Below are 13217 nucleotides of genomic sequence, written 5' to 3'. Positions count from 1 at the left end.
TTGAGAGTTGTTGAGTTCCCTAAAATCCCTTGGAATTCAATACATATTGCTGTAGATCCTCTTAAGTGGCATCAAAATATATACTGATCCTGATAAAGCTAAGCAGCCCCTAAGCAATAAACTCTCCTGCAAGAATAATACCATATTCCATAGTTGATCATTTTGAGCATGGGAACTGTTTGATACATTTTCTTTTCAAAACTTAAAAATGAGTGTTTTCTACATGGGATCATTCTAATGCGGGTTTTAAAACTGAACTGTGGTAAAAAGCAAAGGACATAGCAAACTTGTTCCCTTCCTCTCCAGCTACTCTTTGCCTATGGTTCAAGGAAAATGTCTATTACTATTCAGAAATTTAAGAGTAAATAAAGCTGCTGGGTACAAGCTCACTTAACATCCTGTAACTGCAGCATTTTGTTCTATAGAATGTACAGTGTAATTCCCTGGTTTCTAAAAAGCACTTGTTTCAGTATTATTTTGGCCACATCCCCATCAGTACCTTCTGCATTCTCCCCCCTCTAAGCCCTAATCATCCCCAGTCACAGTATTCACCATTACATTCCCACCATGTGGAAGACTGGAGAGAACTCCTTTGAGACCAACACTTAGCCATTGTTGGACCAGCGTGAAGCCCTTCCACCTCACTGGGGGCAGAGTGTGCTCCAGGTACTAAGGAGCATTCACAGACCCTGCTGCTGTCTTCATCTTCAGCTATCGGTCACACCAAGCAAGTTACCTAAAGGCAAACAGAGTAATGGAAATAGGCAACTTGAGTGTTGCTTTTTCCTCTGGGGTGGTTCAAACAATTAGTGAATTTCAGTGCTTTTAAAACTGAAAGATTGATGGACATCATTGACTGGTAGCTGCCAGGAAGACTAGATCCTGCACAGCCCTGAAACAGTGCTTCACAGCTGCAAGCAAGTGAGGTTTATTTTATCCTATGCTTACTTGAGGCTAAGTTTCTGGTAGAGAAAAGTCAAACTAGCACAACCAACTTCTCTGTAATCTGTCCCCTGATTTCACTATGGGTGGATCATTCTGGATCTGTTCCTGTTCCCTTTAAATCAATGGGAGTTTTGACATTGACTTCAAATGGTAGTGTGATTGGACCCTCCGTTTCTACCTTAAATTAGGTAGACTTAGTGTTTAAAGTGTGGAGGACAGAAAACTGAACAAGTATGTTTACTTAAAGACATGCAAACTGTGAGGACAAAGTGCATGCTGTTCTGTAATGCTTTATACAAATACTTCAACCTGCCCTACATTTCATTGTAGTTAAACTTTTCCTTTATTGCATTTTGGCAGAAGAAAAGTACACAACAAAGTGCAGAGAGCAATCCTATTCCAAATACATGTAATAAAGTGGATATCCACAGTAAAGTGGATGTTACACATGCAAGCACAGAGTTCTAACTCTGTTACAAGGCAAGTATCTTTCTCTATGTTTATACTTAAAGGGCCTATTTCTGATCCCACAGCAGTTGAGGGGATGAGTGTGACATTGTAACAAACATTGCTATTTGCGGTTTATTGATCACTATGCTGCACCAAACATCCCTCAGTCTGTCTGCAACATAAAAGAAAAAAGACATACTCAATAGAATTAACAAATAGCCAATTATGAGAGTTCTATGGAACCATAAATGAAATGTTTCAGTATATGCAGCTAGTAATACAGGTACAGCCAGTGTCTATTATTTCTAAGAGGGAAAGATGGATTATAGACTATTGCTACCATCTACCCAACATATACTGTCACAGAGTCTGAAGAAAATTTGGTATATACAATAGATCTATAAAAAGCCTATAGTCTATTGCTAAAACTGCAAAGTGTAGCATAGTTTCATAGTCTGTTTAACCCAGTTTTATCCTGCACAACCCCTGTACAGCCTGTGACCCAATTCAGGTATTGACTTTTGATGCTTGGTAACCACCAGTCAATTATTTTCCAGGGTTCTGTCTAATAGATGGCTTGCCCTATTCATAGCTCCAATAAATGTAGCTTTTGTTTCTATTTAAGATCCTGAATTTAGCTGGCAGTCTATAGTCAGCCTGTGAAACTTGCTATTACAGGCTGTTCTGCATGGACATTAAAGATTTCAGGAAACACTTTATAAGAGTTGGGGTTTGCCTTGATATCCTTAGTCAAAGCCACCTCCCCATTGCAGTGTGCCTTGGTCAAATTTCCCACAGCAGGGATGCAGCAGACCCTTGTTCTAAAACACCAGGTAATAGCCACTGCCTCACTGTGCAAGTGAGCTGAGGTTAGAAAATAATGCATGATATAAAGGTCCTCATATGTAGGACCTTTAATGTATGTCAAGCCACTTCAGAGATTTTATCTTGAGCCCAAGGAATCAGAATGATGCCTTCTGACTAATGTCCTTATGTATACTTTTCATGGGAAACCTGCAAACATTCTCTAAATAAATGGGATCTGTCTCATTATTGCTTAGCATAAGGGCATACCTTTGTTAGCAGAGACACAAACATCATTGTCCTACATCTATTGACTGACCTTCAGAAAGTATTTCACAATATGCTTTGCTTTTAAGTGCCATAAATATCATTGCAGAGGACCTTAGACTATGTATGTTATATGTCTACATACACAATATTTTAAGGTATCCTCTAGAGATGCTTCAGGCAAGGTACATCTTTGGTCTTAAGGAGATTATAAGTGTCCCTTTAACATACAAAAATAATACTTAGATTTTCGCCCTCTTATTACTGGCAGTTCATTTCCTGAAGCTGACCATGCTAGACATAAGCAGTGACTGAAAAAGGCAGGCAGAAGCAGGAAGGGGGCAATTTGCCAATGTTAGAAATATTTGTTCAGCTGTTCCTGGAGTGAGGCCAGTCAAAGTTACTGATTATAGTACAAAATGCCCTGCACTCCAGTTTTCCACAGAAGGGTAAAGTGGGGAAAAAACAAAACACTAAAATACAGAAATCATTGTTATGGTATAACTTTGACTAAAGATTCTAAGGGAGAAAACTGAGCAAATCCATACTGAGAAAATTGTTTTTAATTCACTGTGTATGCATGTTTTGTTTTATATATTAATATAATATATATATATATATATAGTGTGACCAAAAAAAAATAGGAGTCAAGTCAGCAGTAACTCTGCATTACCAGATGCAAACCTCCACTGCTAGAGCGTTGGAGGAGCTAGCAACATGGTCCACATGGCACCTAATTTCAGGTTGATTTGGGGAGGGAGCTAAATTAACGGAGCTTGGAAGAAGCCCTGTGGAAATCTTAGGATGCACCACAAATATGGGCATCAGCGGGTTGAGAGGATGGAATCTAATGCTAGTTCTGTGAGGAGTGGGAAACATCCCATCTTCATTATTCGGACAACCAGGAGGATCTCTGAGTGGAAACCCATTTAAAAAAAAATCATGCTTGGAGTAGCATATGCCTAGGTCTCGAACTTAATCCAGTATCCTGTCTTCTGATAGTGGCCAGTGCCAGGTACCCCAGAGGGAATGAACAAAACAGGTAATCATCAAGTAATCCATCCCCTGTCACCCGTTCCCATCTTCTGGCAAACAGAGGCTAGGGACACCATTCCTTCCCATCCTGCCTAATAGCTATTGATGGACCTATCGTCCACGAATCGATCTAGTTCTTTTTTGAACCCTGTAACGGTCTTGGCCTTCACAACATCCTCCAGCAACGAGTTCCACCAGGTTGACTGTGCGTTGTGTGAAGAAATACTTCCTTTTATTTGTTTTAAACCTGCTGCCTATTAATTTCATTTGGTGACCTCTAGTTCTTGTGTTATGAAAAGTAGTAAACAACACTTCCTTATCTACTTTCTCTAATCCAGTCATGATTTTATAGACCTCAATCATATCTCCCTTTAGCCATCTCTTTTCCAAGCTGAAAAGTCCCAGTCTTATTAATCTCTCCCCATAAAGAAGCTGTTCCATACCCCTAATCATTTTTGTTTCCATTTTCTGAACGTTTTCCAATTCCAATATATCTTTTTTGAGATGGGGCGACCACATCTGCACACACTATTCACGATGTGGGCGTACCAAGAATTTATATAGAGGCAACATGATATTTTCTGTCCTATTATCTATCCCTTTCTTAATTATTCCCAGCGTTCTGTTCACTTTTTTGACCGCCGCTGCACATTGAGTGGATGTTTTCAGAGAACTATCCACAATGTCTCCAAAATCTCTTTCTTGAGTGGTAACAGCTAATTTAGACCCCATCATTTTATATGTATAGTTGGGATTATGCTTTCCAATGTGCATTACTTTGCATTTATCAACATTAATTTTCCTCTGCCATTTTGTTGCCCAGTCACCAAGTTTTGAGAGATCCTTTTGTAGCTCTTCACAGTCTGCCTGGGTCTTAACTATCTTTAGTAATTTTGTAACATCTGAAAATTTTGCCACCTCACTGTTTACCCCTTTTTCCAGATCATTTATGAATATGTTGAACAGGACTGGTCCCAGAACAGACCCCTGGGGGACACCACTATTTACCTCTCTGCATTCTGAAAACTGATCATTTATACCTACCTTTTGTTTCCTATCTTTTAACCAGTTACCAGTCCATGAGAGCACCTTCCCTCTTATCCTGTGGAAGCTTACTTTGCGTAAGAGCCTTTGGTGAGGGACCTTGTGAAAGGCTTTCTGAAAATCTAAGTACACTAAATCCACTGGATCCCTTGGTCCATATGCTTGTTGACCCCCTCAAAGAATTCTAGTATATTGGTGAGGCATGATTTCCCTTTACTAAAACCATGTTGACTCTTTCTCAACAAATTATGTTCATCTACATGTCTGAAAATATTGTTCTTTATTATAGTTTCAACCAGTTTGCCCAGTACTGAAGTCAGTACTCCTCTAATGATACCTCAATCTGGGACAGTTCCTCAGATCTGTCACCTAAAAAGAATGGCTCAGGTTTGGGAATCCCCCTCACATCCTCAGCCGTGAAGACCGATGCAAAGAATTCATTTAGTTTCTCTGCAATGGCCTTATCGTCCTTGAGTGCTCCTTTAGCACCTGGATCATCTAGTGGCCCCATTGGTTGTTTAGCAGGCTTCCTGCTTTAGAGGTACTTAAAAAAACGCTATTACTTTTGACTCTTTGGCTAACTGTTCCTCAAATTCTTTTTTGTCCTTCTTAATTGTATTTTTACACTTCATTTGCCAGTGTTTATGCTCCTTACTTTTTTCCTCACTAGGATTTAACTTCCACTTTTTAAAGGATGCCTTTTTGCCTCTTACTGCTTCTTTTACTTTGTTGTTTAGCCACGGTGGCTCCTTTTTGGTTCTCTTACTATGTTTTTTAATTTGGGGTATACATTTAAGTTGAGCCTCTATCATGGTGTCTTAAAAAGTTTCCACACAGTTTGCAGGGATTTCACTTTTGGCACTGTACCCTTTAATTTCTGTTTAACTAACCTCCTCATTTTGTGTAGTTCCCCTTTTTGAAATTAAATGCTACAATGTTGGGCTGCTGTGGTGTTTTTCCTGCCACAGGGATATGAAATTTAATTATATTATGGTCACTATTACCAAGCGGTCCAGCTATATTCACCTCTTGGACCAGATCCTGTGCTCCACTTAGGACTAAATCAAGAATTGCCTCACTTCTGGTGGGTTTCAGGACCAACTGCTCCAAGCAGCAGTCATTTAAGGTGTCTAGAAACTTTATCTCTGTATCCCGTCCTGAGGTGACATGTACCCAGTAATGCCTAAGGGCTCCTTTCGGGGAAGAGATATGTAGTTCTTTTGTACACAGAACCTCTAGAAGTTTTGCAACAAGCTTCCTTGCCCATTTGAAATATCTAACAAATGCATCTGTGTCATGAAGCTATTTTTTTAAACCATAACTTTTCTCTTCACTCCGTACAAGGCATTAATATGATAATTTATAAGCTATAAATGACCTTGTGCAAAAACAGCAGTTATTTTGTACATACAGAGTTTATGGAACTCTGTGCTGGACTAGTTATAGCATTTTTATTATTAATTATTTCCAGTAATACCTGGAAGCCCCAACTGAAATGAGAACCATATTGTGTTAAGTGCTATTTATACACATAATAAGAGACAGCCGCTACCCCAAAGAACGTAAAGTATCCCCTTAACCACATGCACAAAACCCAGGATGAGCTGCTGTGACAGTCTGTATCCTTAAGCTCACCCTTTTTGAAAAACTATAATGGATTTTTTATACAAGTATGCCTTGTGAGGGATCCTTTGAAAACTCATAATTTGCTGATAATTATTGTCCTGGTAAAACATGTGTGGCAACATTGTATGCAAAGTTATAAAATTTTACTGTATAACATTACTGAGACATGTTCAAAGTTTAAAAAAAAAGCAGGCACAAACCAGTTCCTTAGACAAAAGGCAAACTCATGAGACAAAAGGCAAACTCATGCCTCAGCCAAGTATCAACAAAATCAAATGGACTATCATCTGGTTAAGCAGCCATTCTTTGATAGGAAAAAGGATGTGAGCGAGAAATTTGGCAACTTCTTGGCAAACTTCTTGGCAAAAATCAGCTGGAGGTTCCCGTCTCCCAAGACTTTCTCTCTCCTGAACCCCAGCTGGAAAGGATTCTCAAAGAATAGGAAAAGGATCAAAATGAGGAACAGAGGCCCCAAATCATCTTTCCCTTCATGTCTACTCACGGCACCGACAACAGTTGAAGGACAAAAAAAGCATCATTGGACTGGTAAGAGATGCTGGCTGAAAGGATTACAGAGCGTGTGGTGAGAGAAACTTTTGCTTGAAATCACTTAGCTTGTTAAGTTAGGTTTAGTTTGTGGTTAACCTTTTATTTCTTTGTAACCAATTCTGATTTTTATGCCTCATTACTTGTAATCACTTAAAATCTATCTTTCTCTTAATAAACCTGTTTTATTGTTTTATCTAAACCAGTGTGTGTTTGGATTGAAGTGTTTGGAAAACTCCATTTGAGATAAGATTTGTGCATATCATTTTCTATTAATGAAATGACAGACTTCATATAAGATCTTGTTGTCCAGGAGGGCGCTGGGCAGTACAAGACAGACATTTCTGGGGGGAAAGTCTGGGAGTGGGAGTCTGCTAGTATTACCCTGCAATGTAATTCATAAGTGGCTGGCTAGAGCACTCATGCATATAGCTGGGAGTGATTTACATGCTGGAGGCTGTGTGTAAGCAGGCCGAGGAGTGGTTACTCTCACAGTGAAGCAGTGTAAAAGGCACCCCAGGTGAGAACTGAGGGGACACAGCTGACCCTCAGATTGTACCCTGGGGAATGCCACAGTTGTCATTTACTCCCCTCTTGCCCTTTGTTGAAAAAAATGCTTACACATGACTGTGCTTAAGTATTAGAGGTAAAGTGTCTGTTCACAAGAAGAACTGGCCATTTTATTAAGGCATAGCTGACAAATATGAATTTAGCTTTACAGTTTATATATTACTGTAAGTACAAGTGCAAGTCCCATGTTTTTCCAAGAAATTCCTTTTGTTAAGGCAAAGACAAAGTGATGCTGTATTGGTCTTATATCTGATCGTAGCTACAGTACTGACACTTGAAAGCAGAACAAAGGCAGACTTGAAATTCACATGTCCATGGGGCTTGGGGTAGGAGCCTGACAATAAAATCATACGTCTATTTATGCAGTGGTAAAGGTTTTTCCTTTTTCTTTTCCAAAACCTCAAATGTTTGTATTAGTGAGAGTACACTGGTGAATAGCACCAACCTCACAGCACTGGACCCTGAAGTCCTCTATATTTCTACAGAATAGCTCCAGATAAAACATTTGGTAACCTTTAGTTCTGTCCTTCGACTCAGTGTTACCAGGCTCAGGTCCAGCCAAAAGAAAAGAAAGGGATATTGTTCTTGTGCTGGATTTCTTTCCTTGAATGTGATGTTTTGTGAGCTTGTGGGGCTACAGTCATCCTGGATATAAGTATTGTGAAATCAGTGGAAGAATTTGGCCAGTGATGTCTGCCCTTTGGATTTACAAGAAAGAGCAGCCAGCCCAAACAAGAAGATGGAGTTTAATTGTAGAAACAAATGGAAGGGTCCCTAATTGTCCAGGCTGTGTCTGTCAGGCAGTGGCCACTCCAGTGAGGACAAATAGAACAAGAAGGAGTAGGCAGAAGAGACAAAGGCCAACATCTGGGTGGTCAACAAAAACATATGCATTCTGTACTTTACACTGATTCTGCATCCCTTTCTCTCATGGTGTCTAATGTCCAGTTGATGTTTCCCCATTCAACCACAGAGGTTGTGTTTCAGAGCCACAAAGGGGGGAAGCAGTAGAAGATTATGCTAATTGTAAATCCCCTAGGTCTGAGGGAAGATATTGCAATAGATACCAGCTTTCTCCCAGCCAGAATCCTCCAGGCCAAAAGAGCCCCAAACTCATGGAGGTAGCTTCTATGTAGTCAGGATGGATGATGCCATTAAGGATTAGCCACTCCAACCTCTGACAAAAATTGCTCCTTATTTGTAAGTTTTCTAAACATCTCCTATCCTGTGTGAGATTTTTATGCATTGTCCATTTTAATCCTTTGTCAGCTTTATTTTATGGTGATTCCCATTGTGTTCTCCAAAATGTGGGAAAGGGGGGCAGCTGCTTGTGTCTAGAAAGAGCATTGTTGCCATGGCGCCAGGGAGTTGGGAGGAGGCATTGCTCCCCCATGGAAATTCACTAGCCCTTTATGGATGACATCAGTGGGTTTGGTGGACTAATCCTTAGGGTGCAAACGTGAACTATTTCCTCCACCCACCCACCCCAACAAAATGATCCCATGTCAACTGCATGAGCTGAAACTTTCAGTTTCCTGGAGTTGTGTGTATGTGGCTTTACTGTGGAGGTGATTATTGACCCTGTGTGCATCCCTTTCATTATAAAAATTCTAATACAATGAACTCTGAAAAGCATGAAAAGCAACTATTTTTAGAAATCATTGATGTAGATGCTATATACACTAAAGAAACAGATTTCTTGGTGACCTTTTTGGTCTTTTGTCTTCAGTGTGAGACATAAATTCATTAAACAGCTTTTACATTTCTAATCCTCTTGGTAAAACAGTTTAAAAAAGGACAATCCTATGTTATCCTGGCTGCTATAATAATGGCTGAGTATATATTTAATTTTTTTAAATGTTGCCAAGAATGCACAAGAATACAAAGAAAAGTTTGCATGTCATGTACTTTTAAAAAATAAAACAGATGTGAACAATTCATTTGGCTACACTGTATTATAGAATTTGCTTTGGTTTCCACAATACACTTGCACATGACCAGCTTTGCTTAAGTGTTTGAAGGACATTGTTAAAAGAGGAAAAAGTTGTTATGCAAGTCAGGAAGTGATACAATGTATTATTGGCTGTAGCTAGAAGTGACTCAGCAATTCTCATTTTACAGGATCCAGCTAACTGATTATTACAACAAGCTTGGTTATCAGGGCTGGCTCTAGGCACCAGCTGAGGAAGCTGGTGCCTGGGGTGTCAAATCAGAAGGGGCAGCACTGTGGCCATTCTGGGGCGGCACTCCTCCCTTGGCGGTCCTTCGGCAGCACCACTTTGGTTTATTTTTTCTTCTTTGGCTTTTTTTTTTTTTTGCTTCACTGCTTGGGGTGGCCAAAAAGGTAGAGCCGGCCCTGTTGTTTATCACCACAAAAATGGTATGAGGAAGATGAACACAGTTGGCAAGCCTGTCATTTATAAAAAAATGTGCATTTTTAAAAAGCTGATGCTAAGATTATGAAGCTGAAAAGCAAACTGCCTGGTAGCTACAGTCACAGTAAATACTCCCTAAATGAAAGTTTATATTCAGGCTACAGCACATATATATTCTGTTCAGGTTCTTATCCTGCACTCATCACTGTAAATCAGCTAAATAAATAACCTGACAACTAAAAAGCTACATCCATGGTAACTGTTTGGATAGCTTCCTTTAACTTCTCAATCTATGAAGTCTGTCTTTGTGTCTTGGCAAGAATTTTAAAGGAATATCTATTCAAGTAAACAGAACGCCAGGTTGTGTCTTATCTGTAGTGAACACCACTGTATCCTGATGTGTCCTCTGTCACTGGACAAGTATGAAGAAATGACATGGGAGGACACATCTGGGCTCACAGTAGAATGAGGAAAGCATAGAAACTTGTGTAATGATGCAGTGCCAAGCTGAACTATGGTAGTGTACAAGTGGCATTCCTTAGGGGTGAATTAAAAGCCAGAATCATGTGATCTGGGCTCCGTGGTCTGAGGACACCTAATACAGCAGTGAGGCACTGAAAAACCAAGAGTCTGTCTGGGGTTGGACAGCAAGATCAGGGAATCCAGGAATCAGTAATGGGAGAAGTTGGGGGAATAACCTGAAAGAAGAGGGCTAAGAGGAAAAATCCACTAAGGAGTTTTGGGACAAAGAGCTAAATACGGAGCCTGGGGAGTATATAAAAGCCAGGTTGTGGGAAGAAGTGCTAAAGTGTTCACCTGAATGGGGTCAAGGAGCTGGGGGTAAACCCAAGTGCAGAACACTAGTAAGTGCAATTCCACAATGGAAAAAGGATGGAGATGGGGATTTAGAGTGGTACAAAGCAGCTGCAACTTCCTCTACCTTGAAGGCCTACAGGAGGCAAGTGCTACCCAAACAGTGGACAACAGTGGCTGGGTAAGAGGCCAATACTGCTGGGGAATATGCTGATTCAGCACATCGCTTAAGCAAATTCCACATCAGACTCTAATTATAATTTCAAGCTGCCCTTCACTGGTGAAAAAGTTTACCAGTATTACTCTCTGCTCTCTCACAGAATGAACCCCCATCCTCTGGGGCAGAAGGAGCCAGGCTGGCCACACTTTTCAACTTGTGCTTTGATGAATCTAACTTTCAATAATATCACATAATAAAAGCACAATAATATCACTTTAACAGATCCAGCCAAGGAGAAGTCAATACAAACTGACCAAATAGCATGTCCCCTTTAATAAGATTTCAGGAAATGTGCAATTACAACAAACAGTTGGTGAGGTCCTCACTTCAGGACCGTGGTTCTGGATCCAGAAAGACATCACCATCTCTTGTCATCTAGATGGCTTGTTGTCCCCTCTACTAGGTCTCTCTGGCTTTACAGGTTTTCTCAGGCCTGTTAGGGTTCACTGACCTTTTCAAAGGCCTCTGGAGCTTTACAGGCTTCCCCAGGGAACTCCTTTCCATCATACCTACTCCCCTCTAAGCTTCTTAATCCCTAAAGACAGCATGACCATATCCCCTCAGTAGTGTTTGACCAGTGCTGAGGGGGTAGGGAGGTAGTTGAGTCCAAAGTAATATTCCCTCCTTGGTCAAGCAGGGGGCCCAGCATCAGCCATTCTCACCCCCCCCCAGGTTTTCCTCCCTGTGTTTCTGTCTCTTTTTAGGACACAACACTAGCAGTAATGGTGCTGCAATGTGCAGGATCAAGGCAATGGTGTATATCCCCAGAGAGAAGGTTTTTAATGCACATTTCAGCCCTTCTGTGCAATGGGAGGAAGTCAATGAGAGCTCTGCAGGCAGAGGGACTGCAGAATCAGTTTAGAAAATAAGACGAGCATGTAGCAGAGAGGGTGTACAGAATGGAACACGTTGTACCTGAACATGTTGTACCATGTCTACTTTTTATGGACTTTGCCAAGCTTTCATCTGCTCTACTGATAAATACAGAACTTCAGTCTCCATCTTCAGTAGAACACAAAGGTGTGGAGGGTAGAAGAAGAATACAGGAGGAGGTAATTAGGTGCCAAGAGTAACTCAAGAATCTCAGGTAACAGTTCTGGTCTCTCTTCTCCAGCCTTTTGGATCTCAGAATAGTTGGGAATGTTCCCAAATTGAAAACTGTTTAATTCTAGCTGTGAATGTGTTAGCTCAACTTTTTAAAATCTTACCCCCTTCTGCATGGCATCAGGCAGACCTATTGTCAAGACCTAAGGAGACTGCTTTCCCATCCGTCTCACTCAAATAATACCCATATTTTTCAGGACTTAAAAATATTACAGTGTGCATCGAGAACAATGACATTATACCAGGGATGAGTTTGGGCCAAAGTTACCACAGACATGGAGCCATGTACAGCAGTCATTGGGTCTGCACATATGAAAAGGCAAGCAGGATTTGCCATTAAATCAAGTACTGAAAATATTCTGAGTATTTTCTTACTTTTACCATTAAAAATCAACAAGATCACATAAAAGGGAATAAATCTAACCCTGCCAGGTCTCCATATTGTCCACTTTCCATCTTGAAAGTAGTAAAGTTCAGGGGAGGAGGGAAGGAGGGAGAAGGAAATCCTTTTTAATCAGCAACAGTTCAGCAGTCTTTAAATAGCATTCAGTTTCCAGCTATTAGTAATTAGAGTGAATAGCTTTTTTGCACTTGCCAGGTCAAACACGGTTTTCATTAAGAGCCTAAGTACATGACTCAGCAGTTTTCTTATCCAAACTTATCCTTGCCTCTGAGCATATGGTAAATTCATCAATTAGTGTGTCATTCATTAATAAACAACAGTAGGAGTATTAGATTACACAATACTGTCCTAATAACATTGCCTGCTAAATAAATAATTTATTGATGAGTCACCATTCCTGAATCTGTGCTGTGTACAACAGTGAGATGATGATATCCGTGTTGTGTCAGATAGAGGTGGTAAGATTGAGGTGAGCAGAGAAGCCACATCCAAAGAATTTCATACAATTTAACTACTTAAATCAGCAGGGTCATTCTTTGGCACAAGTAATCTAACCAGAAAGGGCCTCTGAATTTTTTGGTGCTCCTAAGCTGACTCAGCAACTCACAGGCTGTTGGTCCCTCCATTAGGCAACAGGACTGGAGGGTGAGGCATCTCACATCCTAAATTTCCCCTCCGCTGCTTCTGGCAATAGGGGGCTGATTCTGCTAGTCAGCATGCAGAAAAAAAGTGTTTAAAAAGAGAAGAGATTTTGAAAAAAGCTGTACTAAGACCAGTTTCATGTTCCAGGAAAAAACCCAGCTGCAGCAATATTAACCTGTATCTTAAAAGTAAAGCTTTTCTCTAGGCTCCCTGAGATTTTACATTTTCAGTAAGTACGGCCTGAATGAAAGCATTACAGATATTGAGACTCCTGAGCTACAGTGTAAAGCAAAGTTCAGCTCCATGTTTCTCTCTCTTCCACACACTCTTGATAGGTACCATGAGGTTTTTATCCCACCACAAATGGAATTTT

This window comes from Lepidochelys kempii, chromosome 11, assembly GCF_965140265.1.
Source record: "Lepidochelys kempii isolate rLepKem1 chromosome 11, rLepKem1.hap2, whole genome shotgun sequence".
NCBI lineage: Eukaryota > Metazoa > Chordata > Testudines > Cheloniidae > Lepidochelys > Lepidochelys kempii.
This window is presented reverse-complemented; position numbering follows the sequence as displayed.